This window comes from Ambystoma mexicanum, chromosome 1q (genome assembly GCF_040938575.1).
Source record: "Ambystoma mexicanum isolate Mex_15411 chromosome 1q, UKY_AmexF1_1, whole genome shotgun sequence".
Taxonomy (NCBI): domain Eukaryota; kingdom Metazoa; phylum Chordata; class Amphibia; order Caudata; family Ambystomatidae; genus Ambystoma; species Ambystoma mexicanum.
In genome coordinates this window covers 192,567,612-192,580,923 of record NC_090922.1, presented here as the reverse complement: position 1 = coordinate 192,580,923, position 13,312 = coordinate 192,567,612, and the positions used below count along the sequence as shown (strand labels likewise).

Here is a 13,312-nt window from a genome sequence, read left to right as displayed (position 1 = left end):
CTCAATGGGAACAAAACAGAAATCCTCATTGTTGACCCCAAAGAAACTCTCAAAAAATTGGACAAACAATACAACACCTTCATGGTTGACAACACTTCAATTGAGGTCTCACCCTCAGTTAGGACCCTAGGTGTCTACCTTGTCTCCACACTCTCTATGACTCACCAGGTCAGCTCCATTGTCTCCTCAGCAGCACAAAACTCATTAATTCAGTCAAGTCATACCTTTCTAAACAAAACTGCCTCTCAATAGCTAGATCCAGCATTGGGGAAAAACTCGATTATTGCAACGTAATCTTTGCTGGTATGTCTGCCAATCATTTGCACCGACTCAAAGTTATTCCAAATAAAACACTTAGGGCTGCATTTAGCATCCCCAAAAGAGAGCATATCTCCCAAGCCAGGCGTGAAGCCCACTGGCATCCCGTAAAAGAGCACATCACCTTTAAAACATTACCCATAACACATACGTGCCTTGGTCTCACAGCCCCCACCTATCTCTCAACAAAATTTTACAAAACAACTCCACTAGACCCAAAAGAACCAATTACACCAACCGTCTATCCCCACCATCAAAAGAGCTAAAGCAGGAGGTGCCAGCTTCCGCTTCATAGCGCCTAAACTCTGGAATTCTCTCCTGCAAACTCTCAGGAATCAGACCTCCATCATGGCATTCTGGAAAGCCTTGAAAACCTCCCTGTTCAACTAGCCCGGAGTCCCTGTCACTAGATAACCTCACACCTCCTCACTCAGCATTGGTCTCTCTCACTCATCCTACATGTATGTCTTCCTTGCATAACTGTACTCCCCATAAGTCACTTGTGCAAAGGTTCAATGTAACTACGAACCTCCACTGCTTGATTCTGTAACCTCAAACCACCTGTCTGAAGTCTCCCACTTCAATTTCATCTTTGCGTTTCTGTAACGAAGTTAAGCTCCGAATGAAACAACGCCACGATGCCCCAGGGCTGCTGGTGCGCTTTACAAATGTAAAATAAATACAAATAAATAAATCAAATGAATGATTTATCCTACTGCTTGATCCAGAAGCTGTCTGGTCCTCTTTAAGCCCTTTGGTTACTTCTGAGTGCTCACTGCTGCCCTGATTTGTCATTTTGTAACTGAGCCACAGCATAAAAGGATGGCACAAAAGCCTTGTGTGAGGCTTTTACGCATTCACGTCACGGCTCATGTTTCGTCCATTTGTAGGTTGGAGAGAAGGCCTAGAACGCAACTTGTGTTTCTGTTGGCTCCCTTCCTCTCCACCATACAAGTACCCCAGTATTTGCGCCGGCATGCATTTATATGCAGGCGCAAATGCTTGAGATCTCTATGGGGTCCGCCGGCTTTATGGGCCCGCAAAAAGCAGGCGGAACCGATCCATTGTAAACACTGCCTGTGTACATGACATGCAGCGTTTGGCATGCAGCGTTCGCTTCATTTGCACAGGGAGTGTGAAATATCAGGGAAAATGGCCGGCCGCACATGCTTGACCGACACTTTTTGCCCTGCACTTATGCAAAAGGCCGTGCAAATTAGCAACATTCGGTAAGGGACCGAACTACGTCTATGTCTACATGTAATGGGTGTCCTGCCGCCGATTAAGTGGCTCACCAAAATCCGCCCCTTCGTGTCCTGAGACCTTCCATGCACACGGAGTTCACTGGAGGACACTGCAGTACTGGGGCACGCGACATGGCAGGCAGTGCTCTTCTGCACTCACAGACCTGCCTTCCTTCCACGTGAGGCTGGCTGGGTTCTGATGTGATGCGCAGCGAGGAATGAGGAAGGACAGCTCTGTGCAGAGGGAGCCGCTATCAGTGCACGGTGCACGCGTGCACACCATCTCCTGGGACTGCAGCGGCCTGGCGGGGAGGTAAGGTGCCAGCCTAGGGTCCTTATTAAAGAGTCTCCTTGCAGCAGTAGGGAGATACAGGATGTCCAAGATGGGGCGCAGCTTTAGTGGGTGAATGGGATGGTCCACCCCACCATACTGCACTGGTGTCGGGTGTACGCCACCTACTCTGCTTTCACGGTGTCCATCGGAACCAGAGCAGTAAACTTCGAGACTTCCTCTTTCGGTATTTTATTTCCTCTGAGCTGCATTTTAGAGCCCTCTTGCCACACACCCTTTATTGGAAAAACGGTGAGGAGGACAGCCAACCTCTTGTAATGCTGTGTGTTGTGTGCCAAGTTTCAAACACTCTTGATCACTGCTAATAATGGGGATAGTAAATGTGATGGGCCCGATGCATTTTAAAGCCAAGTTCCCCGCACGTTTAAGAAAATGTCAACTAAATACGATAACGAAATTATAAAGCTGTCTACTTCCATGACTAACAAAGCAAGCATTGGTAATGCTAACATTTTGGGCCTTTGGGTGGGAGAGGTAAAGTCACTTGCTAAGCACTACCGTAGTGGTATTAACTGGCCAATGATGGTAGCAGGTGAAACATGGTGCAAGCACCTGGACCTCTAACAGTAGTGCTTGGCAAATTCCTAATTTTTATACACAAGCCAAAACTGTTGGCTTTGCCAATGCTTGTTTTTAACAGGACTTCAGTGAAGGACACACATAATGTTTATAAATCCAGTGGCTAAAGGTAGAACTGGTTAAGACATTTTTATTAGTTCGTTTACAGTTCCATTTAAGTCATTAACTCTCAGGAGACTGCTTTGAAAAAACACTGGCAGGCACTTCCAGCACACAGTTTGATGGTAAGGCTTGATTAGCAAGCTGAAAGAGTTCCAACGAGGAGGTGTTTTGGGCGGGGAGGGACGGGAACTGGATGAGAAAGGCCAAGAGATTAGCATGGCCGTGGGCAGTCAGTGGGTGTGCAGATAACCAAACAACACCTACAAGCTGTGTGTCCCTCCTCATATTCAATTTCTCCCTATCTGTACTGCAATGCAATAGCTTCGCCAAGCGGCACATGTTAGCTCAAACTAAAAACGTCACTTTTCTTTTGCGAAACTGCAAATTTTCTTCACAAAGTGCACAGCAACAGGTTGCATGCCTTTTTTAAAACAATGAACAAACCAGAAGTGGATTACTGATATTACACCCAAAGCACGTTGTCCTTGTGTCATGTGTGGGAAGAATAACATATCAGGTCTGTCTGACAAAGATTCAAACCTCTGACTAAGAGGCATCTCTGCATCTCTGCATCATGTCATGAACCCACTAAGCTATGTTGCCATTATTGTCTTCCAGATCAATCTATATGTTCTTGTACCTGAAGAAGCCACACTAATCAGCCACTAATCATATGTGGGTGGTTATTTTTTTCTCCATGAAGTTTGTCAACTTCTCAGATGGCTGTGCCTGGCAAACCATTGGAGCTTTCTGGTTTGCACATGCACAGTTATTTCCTTTCCATGAATTTGACATCTTACTGCAGAGACTAACTGAGCTGCATTTTTAATCCACAGACTTTCCTGGGTTGCCTTGCGCTGAATTTGTTGATTCGCATGCTCTGTTGTGTCCCAGCTAATAGTGTATTTCACTCCCTATTTTTTAAGTTAGGGATACTATAATTTTCAATGGGTAAAAAAGTCATTTTCATTCTCAATAGGGGCATCTTTATGCAATCCTACTTCTTTGCACCCACTAATTCATGCAATTTAATAGGTGCATTTTAACCTTCAAATAATCCCTGCTTAGATGCGGCAGCATAATAGTAGAGGGCGTGGCACTGCTCATCTAGTACCTCTGGCCAAACATATCCATGTAGCTGTGTGGGTGGAATCATGTGTGTAGGCTCCTATGTGTGCAGTGTTTTCTTTTTTTTTAGTCGGGAGTATTTTGGCTCCTTCATTTTTTGTGTAAGGGGAAATTTGCCTTTTTTAGGGTGTGTAAGTGTTTGGTGTTCCACTTATCTGTAGGGCTCTCTCATGTCCCCTTGCTCTTTTAGAGTGAATCAAACTTTGTTCTACCCAACATCAGTGGTGTAGCCAGAATGTCACTGTACACACGTGGGCTTATGGCAGGGGTTCCCATCATTTAAGACAAGTATATTTCAATGGAGACAGTGTTTTCTTTTGTGTGCATTTGAGCTATTATAGACTATCCAAAAGGTCAGACAGAATTCAACCATATGCAGTCAAGGTCCTAAATGATCTCTAGAGATCTACGTGTATGTAAATCTGGCCCAATGGGATGAACTCTCTTTGATGTCTTCCCCAACCCTGCCCCTCTGAGTTGTTCTCTCTCTGTATTGTCCTCCTTTTTTGAATGATGTGTCATTGGTTGCTAGCCAGGTTTGCACTGTATATATTCAATACATGCAAACATACCTACATAGGAACATGTTTTCTCTTCTGGTGCTCAACATGTATACTGTGGATTCAGGAGGGAACCCCGGGTTGCACCTGTTTATACATTTCAACGTGCAGTTTCTACCTCTTCCGGGGGAGGGAGGTGTGTCTGTGTGGGGGGGGGAGTAAATATCTAATACTAAACATAGAGGTAGAAAATGTGCAGCCTATGATGTGGTATACTGAACAATTTAAACCAATTTTTGCAAAATAGGAACTTTATTAAATAACAAGTTAAAAAACAATGTAAAATGAATTGCAAAGAGTTTATCAAAAGGACGACAGCTAATGCACATATATCAATGTGTTAGGAAAGAAATATGATAATGGGAACACATTTAACATGACTGCTCTGTTATGTCCTATCCCGGTAATGTTCTAGTGCAGTGACTAAGACTATTCTATGTAGGGTTTTTTAATGTCTAGAGGGGTGTGTAATCATTAAAACCTCCTTGGGATGCTAATGACTAATCCTGGTGTTGATATTATCACATCACCTGTGCCCTTTGGCATAGGCTTGAACACGACATGTTTCTGTTCTAATTCCTGTTGGTGGTGAGCATTCATCAGGAGTGTAGAAGCAAGTGGTCGAAGTGGGCGGGAGCAGTTGGGAGCGGTGCTCCTCTACTTTTTTAAATTAGGTTTTACTGTTCCTATATTTTTATTTTAAATAGAAACCATTCCGGAAAGGTTTTGTTTTAAAAGAAAAGTGTAGGAAGCAGTTGAAACGTGTACTTCAGTGCACTGAAGTGAACGCTCCCGTAAACATCAGGCGCATTTGTATGGGGGTTTCTATTGTGTGTGGGAGGGGCGTGGTGATGTGGTTTGTGCAGAGCGGGTGTTTGGGGCGGCAGGCCAGCAGTGAACATAGTTCCACTACTTATTTTAATACACTTTTTCCACTGGTAGAAGTGTAAGTCACTAATAAAGCATAGGCTCTCAATTTGATAAATCTTCTGATCTCAAGTTTTTATTTTGTTTTCCAATAGTTGATTCGTGGACATGCCTTGGTATCACCACATCATGGTCTGCCAATAAAAACAATAATAAATAGCTATTAGTGCTATCATAAATATATGGGTTCTAAAAAAGACCCTTTACCAATTCAAAGGGATGGTTTACCTGTGGTTGTGTGTGGGGGTAGCCAGTTCCCGCATGGGTGGTCTGTTTAAAACTCTGTGTGTATTTTGAAAAAAGCACACCGTTGTGCGTATATTCTACCAATAAATCAACACTCATTCCTCCTCTGTGTCATATCCTCTCTGTTTCAAACAAGGGGCTTGTATGTACAATATAGGGTTAAAACTAACCTATTAGATCTCTATGTCTCTTCCAACCGCTATTCATGGGCAATATGGTCCATTTCACTGCGTTGCACAGGTTGTCACTGTAACCATGGAAAAAATGGGGCGGTCTCACGCTCTTTTTATTAAGTCTAAATACTAAAAATAGTGTGTCTCATTGTTTAGATACCTTACTCACCCATTTGAGGTGTTCCGTTTATCGCGGTGGAGGATGTATAACTCAATCTCTTTGTGTTTTGTGTTTTGTTAGCTCATTGTGGGTATAAATGCACTTTTGAGTAGTTGAAGGTCCCCTGGAGTAAGTGGAGAAACATTAAAGTAAGCCATATAAGTACGTTCCTTAGTAGGCCTGCGCTCATATAGAGCTGTTGAATAAGATACTATCTGCACCAGTAGCTGAACCTTTCTCTTTTAAAAGTATCAGTGCCTGCTAATCACCAGCTGTAAAGATACCGTAATATCTTGCTCAGAAAAAGGCAGTATATTAAGTTCAGGTCCATGCCAGTAGATTAGAATCTTACCTTGGAGAACTGGTCTAACACGTTGGCGTTTCGCTGATCTGCTTGGTCTGTGTGTCTCGTGGTGGCCTAGGCAATCATGGTCAGGCTCTTATAGATTCTCGGTTTCCCCCATAATCCTGGCAGTCATCTTTGAGTGTAGTAATGAACTTGCTTTTTCGATTTCTAGTTTATAAAATTCCACCATTCACCTCTAATGGACCAAATGTGTCCCGTTCAAACTATAAAAGCTAAGGTATCTTTTAGGCTGGGGGTATAGTGCTCGCGCTATACATCACAATCAAGAATCTTTATAATTCTTCCAATTATTATTACCATAGAGCGCACTACCTATCCAGTTGCTCTATTGGGTGTGTAAAGTATAAGAGCAAGAGGAGTGGTTGTATCTTACACTTATTATCTATCTTTAAGATAGATGCTGAATTACGATATTTCAATCTGGTAAATCCATTTAGCCAATAGTCTAAGACTATTGTGAGTCCCAGAGAAGGTATGTATCGCTAGGCATTTCTATTTTGCAAATTTGTGGAATCAGTTTAAGTCTAGTTCATTGTGTTTTTATTTACTTCCTAAGAGTGTATTCTCTCTCAATTTAAACGGGGCACAAATGTTCCTTCTATCTGTAGAGGTCTAAATAATTTATGCAGGAGAGAAGGTGGTATCTATTACTTAATATCTATCATCAAGATAGATGCCAATGTAGGTTTATCTATTAAAAATACTGAATGGATGAAAATAAGTCTAATCATTTGTGTATTATACATCCTTCGGGTGTTGTCTATGTAAGATTATGCCTTGATTTTATGCCACTCCTCAGCCTTGTTTAGACCTCTTTTATTACTTTTAGTCAAGAAAATCAGTTCTTGTTCTCATTTGAATAGTTTTTCTTCTATCATCTGTTTGTTCTGTCCCTTCACCACTTGTAGAGCCATCCATTCGAATTCTTCCCACCCGTGGTCCTGAGTCATGAAGTGTTTGACAACTGGGGCTTGCTTGATCTTATTTTTGAGGCAGCTCCTGTGTTCTATTTTTTGTGTTTTAACTTTCCTGTTGGTCTTTGATATGTAGTTATGGCCACAGGGGCATTTAATTAAATAGATCACATGATCTGTGTTTCAATTCGAAAAACAATTTTGTTTCCATGCTTTGTTAGTTCTGAAGTCTATCTTTTTCAATGTTTTAGTAAGCTAGCATATGCTGCACCCTCCACAAGGGTGGTGTCCTACAATAAGGTTCTATCCCCACAAGGATATGATACTCGTGGTAGTGGCACTTTTGGACCCTAATTTACTTTTGCTCACACAGTTACCTATGGACGTATTCTTATTGTAAGCACAAGTGGTGTTTGTAGATTAGGTTCTGATGGAGTAAAAACTTTCCAGTGTTTGCAAATGATGTTGTGGATTACCAGGTTGTGGCTGGTAAAAGTAGTGATGCAAACAATACATTCATCCTTGGGTTTAGGTGTCTTTTCTTCTAAAAGAGCTTGTCTGTTATTGTTAAATTACCTTTTTGCAGATTTTTTCTTTACTAATCTCTTGGGGAATCCCCGGTTTCGCAGTTTCACTGAAAATTAATTTGCCTCTTCTTCGAAAGCTTCCTTTTGGCTACTGTTTCTTTTTTAGACGTAGAAATTGTCCGAAGAGTAGGTTGTCTCTGAGGTGTTTAATGTGGTGGCTGGTGTAATCCATTAGTGTGTTACAATCTGTAGGTTTGTGGCAAGGTCTAACTAGTAGATGTCTGTTCTCCTGAAAGATAGTAATATCCATAAAATTGGAGGAGAGGTTACTTGTGCTCATGGTGAATTTCAGGTGATGGTTCTGGGTATTCAGCCAGTTGATTAAATTGTTGTCCATTTTCGGTGTTCCCTCCCAGACAATCAAGATGTCATCATTGAACCGGGTCCAAAGTTTGATCTGTTGTCTATAGGAATTACTTGGAGCATATATATTTGAATATAGATTAGCTAGGCTAGGGGCCATGGTCGCCCCAATGGCTGTCCCTTCAATTTGTTGGAAAAATTGGCCTAGAAATTCAAAACAATTTCTTGTTAGGGTCATCTCCATGCACCACATGATGAAGGAGTTTGGAACCGGGTCGTTATCTGGTCTAGTTAGAAGAACTTCTTCCATAGTTTCCAGTGTGGCTTGTTGCCGAATATTTGTATATAGGGATACTATGTCTAAACCACTCAGTAGATTAATCTTCTGGTTAAACGTCAAATGCTCAACTTTCCTGATGGTGTCTGTTGTATCTTTCAGGTAAGATGACATCGTTTCTACGTATCCTTTTAGGTAGTGATCAGCAAACATTGATAGAGGTTCTAATATTTAAAATATTTCTGCGACTATTGGTCGTCCCGGTGGATTAATAAGTTCTTTGTGTACTTTTGGCAGACAATAGAAGGTTGGAATGGTCGAATTTTCATTTATCAGAAAATCTGCCTCTTCTTTTCTCATCCAGCCTCTTTCTTCGGCCTTAGTAACTTTAAGGTCGATCAGTTTTAAAAAATCTTTGGTATATGCATGCAAAACAACTGTTGAGTGTGAATACTTCAAAGCTCGTTATGAAAAACAAACCATTGCCCACTGTTCTCACCCAAATACTTTGTTTATGCTCTTGTTTCATAAACTCGTTCCGAAACATTGCTCTCAAATCATGGTTTGTAAGTCCCAGTGTAATTAGCATATGTTATTTTGCGTTCATGTACAGTTAATAAATACAGACCTTCAGGCACCTGGATGAAATGTGATGTGAGCCTCAAACTAAGAATGGTTGATTGTTCCACAGCTGACATGGTACCATTTGAAATCCTGCCCAATGGGTTGTACTTCTTTCAAGAACTAGACATAATGTCACATGTTTGTAGTCATTTTTGTAAACAGGTTTGATGTTTTTATTATGTATAAAGTACATAAAATGTGTGATTTGCATAGTCTTTACATATCAAACAAGTAAATATATTCCATAATTAGGCCAGGATAGGGTTCAAAACAGCTGAGCATTGGCCATTATGGCAGAATGGGGCCTGGGACACTGAGGTATGGCCTTCCCCTCATGACATATTCATTCTATGCCTCTGACTAACAGATCTCTATGTGTTAGTCTATTAAAAGTACACTGATTTCAGCGTAGCTTTGTGAATTTGGCCAGACTCTATTTATTTTGATCTCCTGCGTTCTGTAGAAAGCGTTACTTGGCATACTTTACACTGTTCACATTATTGAAATACAGTAGACTTCTCTACTAAAATGGACCGAATTGGAAAGAGGTCTGTATCGTACACCAGACTCTGCCCCCCCAGCACCCTGTTCTGCCTTGCAGCAATATCTTAAAAACTGGCATTTTCACCCGTGCCCCACCAATGAAGATCAGGGGCTACGTCCACAGTGATTATTTTTTGAGCTCGTCTCCCAAGTGAGTGAGTGAATGAGTGAACCAGTAAGTGTTCTAAGAGTTGGAGTGTCACTTTGGAACAGTAAACAGGGGTTTTAATCCTGACCCCCCACTTTACCAGTGCCATGGGCCCATTAAGAAAATCATGCAATCCCCTGCATCTCACCTTTTCAATTCATTGGGATACTTGAAAACAGGTCCACCCCAGTGATAAGCGCTGTTCAAGTATATTTCGTGTGCATTCACACAGGGATGGATAGAGATAGACTGATAAAAATCCCCTTCTTCTACTCTGGAAGTCATGGGGCTTAAATTAGCACGATGCTTTTGAGTTCCATAAGAGAGCCTACCGGGGCAGAAGGGGGAAGGAAATGGTGAGGTTTCTGGACCGCACTGCATGCTATTAGCACTGTAAATCGCTGTCAATCTCACGCTGTTGGAGACCACTCATGCCAGAATGTCTTTCCTGTGCTGTCCCTGCATGCCCTTAACCCCCGCTCAAGCTACGCGCTTAGTTTATAACATGATGCGTAATGTGTGCATTGAATACATCTCGAATATAAACAAATGAAAACGGACTGCAATATGGAGCTGAGTAAATTTGGCAATTATTTCAACCGGGGGAACAAAGTTCCACTACGGTAACAGACAGGCACAGTGGGTTCAGGAGAGTTTGGTAGCAGAAGGAGGCAGTGGAGTGGTTTGGAGGAGGGGTTGTTCGTTCCTGCCCAAATGTCAGTAGCCCCCATTGATGCTTGGGCACAATGAATACAGCGAAAATGCTTTCACATCAAGGGACACATTGCAGGAACTGAAAGACCACACCCAGTTCCAGTTACCGATCAAATTTTGTGGTTAAGACAATACAGCTCCCTTTAAAGATTAGTTGACATCCATGACATGTACTGCCATTACATGCCAAAATGATTTGCTTTTATGACGATAGTCAAATATTCTTAACACCGCTCATAACAATGAACAGGTAATTTGTGACATCTATCCTATTGTAATGCCTATTATACCCAAAGTGACTTATCAAAGGAGCCCTTATCAATGCACCATACCTCCTAGCCCACGCCCTGGACATCTCAAACCTCATCACTACCAATGATCTAGACTTCATCGCCATAACGGAAACCTGGTTGCACCCTGCAGCCGGCCCGTCCTTTGCACTTGCCTTACCGAATGGCTATTCCATCATCAGAAAAGACAGAACCAGTTCGAAGGGAGGCGGAGTTGACTTCATCTCTGAAACTAACCTTAGAATAAGAGAAACCAAGTCTTCCATCAGGAGAATTGTTGTCTGCCAAAATAACCCTGTCTGCTACAGCATCTCTCTCAATTCATCTCATCTACAGGCCTCCGGGCGCCACTTCCTCCTTTGAGGAGGACTTAGCCGTGCTACTGACTACAGACTTAAAACCCTCCTCCAAAGTTCTAATCCGAGGGGACTTTAATCTAGTAATTAACGACAGTACCGAAACCCAAGCCACAGCATTGGCCAATACCATAGAAGTACAAGGCTTCACCCTGCGCACCGCGGGCCCTAGACATGCCAAAGGCCACATTCTGGATTGGCTTGCTGACCACAATTACATCACTAATATTTCCAACAACTAGCCCTGCCCTCGGTCAGACCACAACACAATACTGTTCTCCATCAGCACATCCACACAATCAAGTACTCCCACCATCCTTGCATCAGCGACCCATGGACCCAACCACTGCAACATCATGCCTGCCAACATGCTTCCCCTGCTCTCACTGCTCACCGCACACACAGATAACATCACCAACCCCACATCCTTGGTAGCTACCTATAACCAGATCATGTAGGCAGCTACTAATGAAGTGGCTCCCCTCGGCACCCGCAGAGCAAACCCCATAGCCCATATCAATCACTGGTTTACCCCAGAGCTTAAAGACTTACGCAACAAAAAAAGATATGCAGAAAGTTACTGGAAACAAACACCCACTCACAACAACAAACAACAATTCACCACCCTAGCTACATAATACAAAGAAGCCACCTTCCAAGCTTTGAGCAACTCATACAATACGCGTATTGAGAATGCCAATTCTGGCACCAAAGAGCTCTTGTCATGAACCGTCATCTACGTCCTTTCTGGACCTCCTGGTCCATGACTCGCAGGGGATTGCATGCAGTTATCCTTCCAACATGGCCGCCCGGAACAGAATACTCCGGATCAGTCTATGCGTTCCACGCTGCTCATCCTACAAAAGAGTCACGCCCCCGCGGCTCTGCGCATCTCAACGCTACCGCTACCTGTAGTCGGACGTGCTTAGCCGGAGTTCTATCGGGGCTCTCGCTTGATTCCTTGTTCCCAGTCCCTTGAATTCCCTCCCGTTCCCTTTCCTCCCCAATCTCCTGGAAAACCTTCCGCGCTCGATTCACGGTCTTCCGTGCCTCCAAGCGTACCTTGATTACTTCCTGGAATTACCTTGGACTTGTAGAACGCTCCTGGAAACGGAACCGCTACTCTCACGCTGGACGCGGAAGGCCGGCTTTCGGTCCTATACAAATCCCGGACCGTAAAGAAGAAGAAATCCCAGAATGTCGCAAGTACACAACAGTAACAGGTGAGAAGGGGAGAGACTTGTGACAGATTGAGACGCCTTAAAAACGATACAGATTCAGAGATGGAAGCCGCCATTCAAGACCTCATGCGAGGCATGCAGGAATTAACAACGGAGGTACAGAACCTCAAGGCAGAGAACGCAGCATTAAAGCAGCTAGTTCTATCACGTGATTCAGCAACCAAAGAAAATGTAATATTGGGTGGAATAGTGGACAAGTATGACGGTTAGTCCAAGACTCTCTGCGCCTTCCTTGATTCGTGTTTAGTTCACTTCACATTCAAGCCCTACTACTTCTACACTCTTAGAGTGTGATTTCACACCTCACTGGAAATGCATTGACTTGGGCAACCCCCCTAGTCAATACAAGCGACGCTCTCCTGGATGACTATGATGGCTTTGTGAGAGCCCTTAAGGAAATGTTTGATCACCCAGAGCAGGTGTATAGTGCTCAAGAGAGACTACTCGAGTTTAAACAAGGGTCCCAGGATATGCTCACCTACAATACGTTTCAAACAACTTGTGAAAGAAGCAGACTGGTCTCCAGAAGCTAGTTTTACACTCTTCCAAAGGGGGCTGAACGAAGAAATAAAAGATGAGCTTGCTAGGGTGGCCCGCCCAAGCTCCTTCCAGGCTCTTATGGATCTATCCTTACAGATAGATTTCCAAATCCAAGAAGAAGAGCAGAGAAGAGGAGGTCTAAGGCAAGTCTCCAAAAGACCATCACGGAACATGCCCCAAGACCAGAGACAACTGTTCCTTCTACCCCGGACCCAGAACCTGTGCAACTAGGAGCCTTTCGTGGACCCATTTCCCCTCAGGAAAGGATGTGACAAATCCATACTGGTCTATGCATGTATTGTGCGTCCGATAAACATCTTGTGAGAGAACGTCCCATTGCTCCTCCACGGCGTTCGGGAAATGCCAGCTCCCGAACCTAGATGGAGCACAGTGTCGGGAGAGAGATGTTTGCTCCACATCAATTCCATCTTTGAACTCTCCTGGACAAAATAACCTTGTGATTCTGCAGTCCCTACTATCGCCTTCCAAGACAGAATCCTACCTCATCCTGGCATTAGTTGACTGCGGAGCTATGGGCGTATTTCTAGATCAAGATTGGGTCACTGCTCATAATATTCCACATGAAAGCCGAGTTACAATGCAACCAGTAGAAGCAATT

At 43.3% G+C, this 13,312-nt stretch overlaps 1 protein-coding gene across 1 annotated transcript in view; it reads left to right on the top strand.

Moving 5' to 3' along the window:
- The first annotated feature begins 1,710 nt into the window (after positions 1-1,710).
- Positions 1,711-13,312, top strand: part of LOC138526445 (toll-like receptor 13) — a 314,600-nt gene continuing 302,998 nt past the window's right edge. Inside the window, exon 1 of the mRNA XM_069637207.1 lies at positions 1,711-1,875. The gene's annotated coding sequence lies outside the window, so the exon portion shown is untranslated. The remainder of the gene's footprint in view (positions 1,876-13,312) is intronic.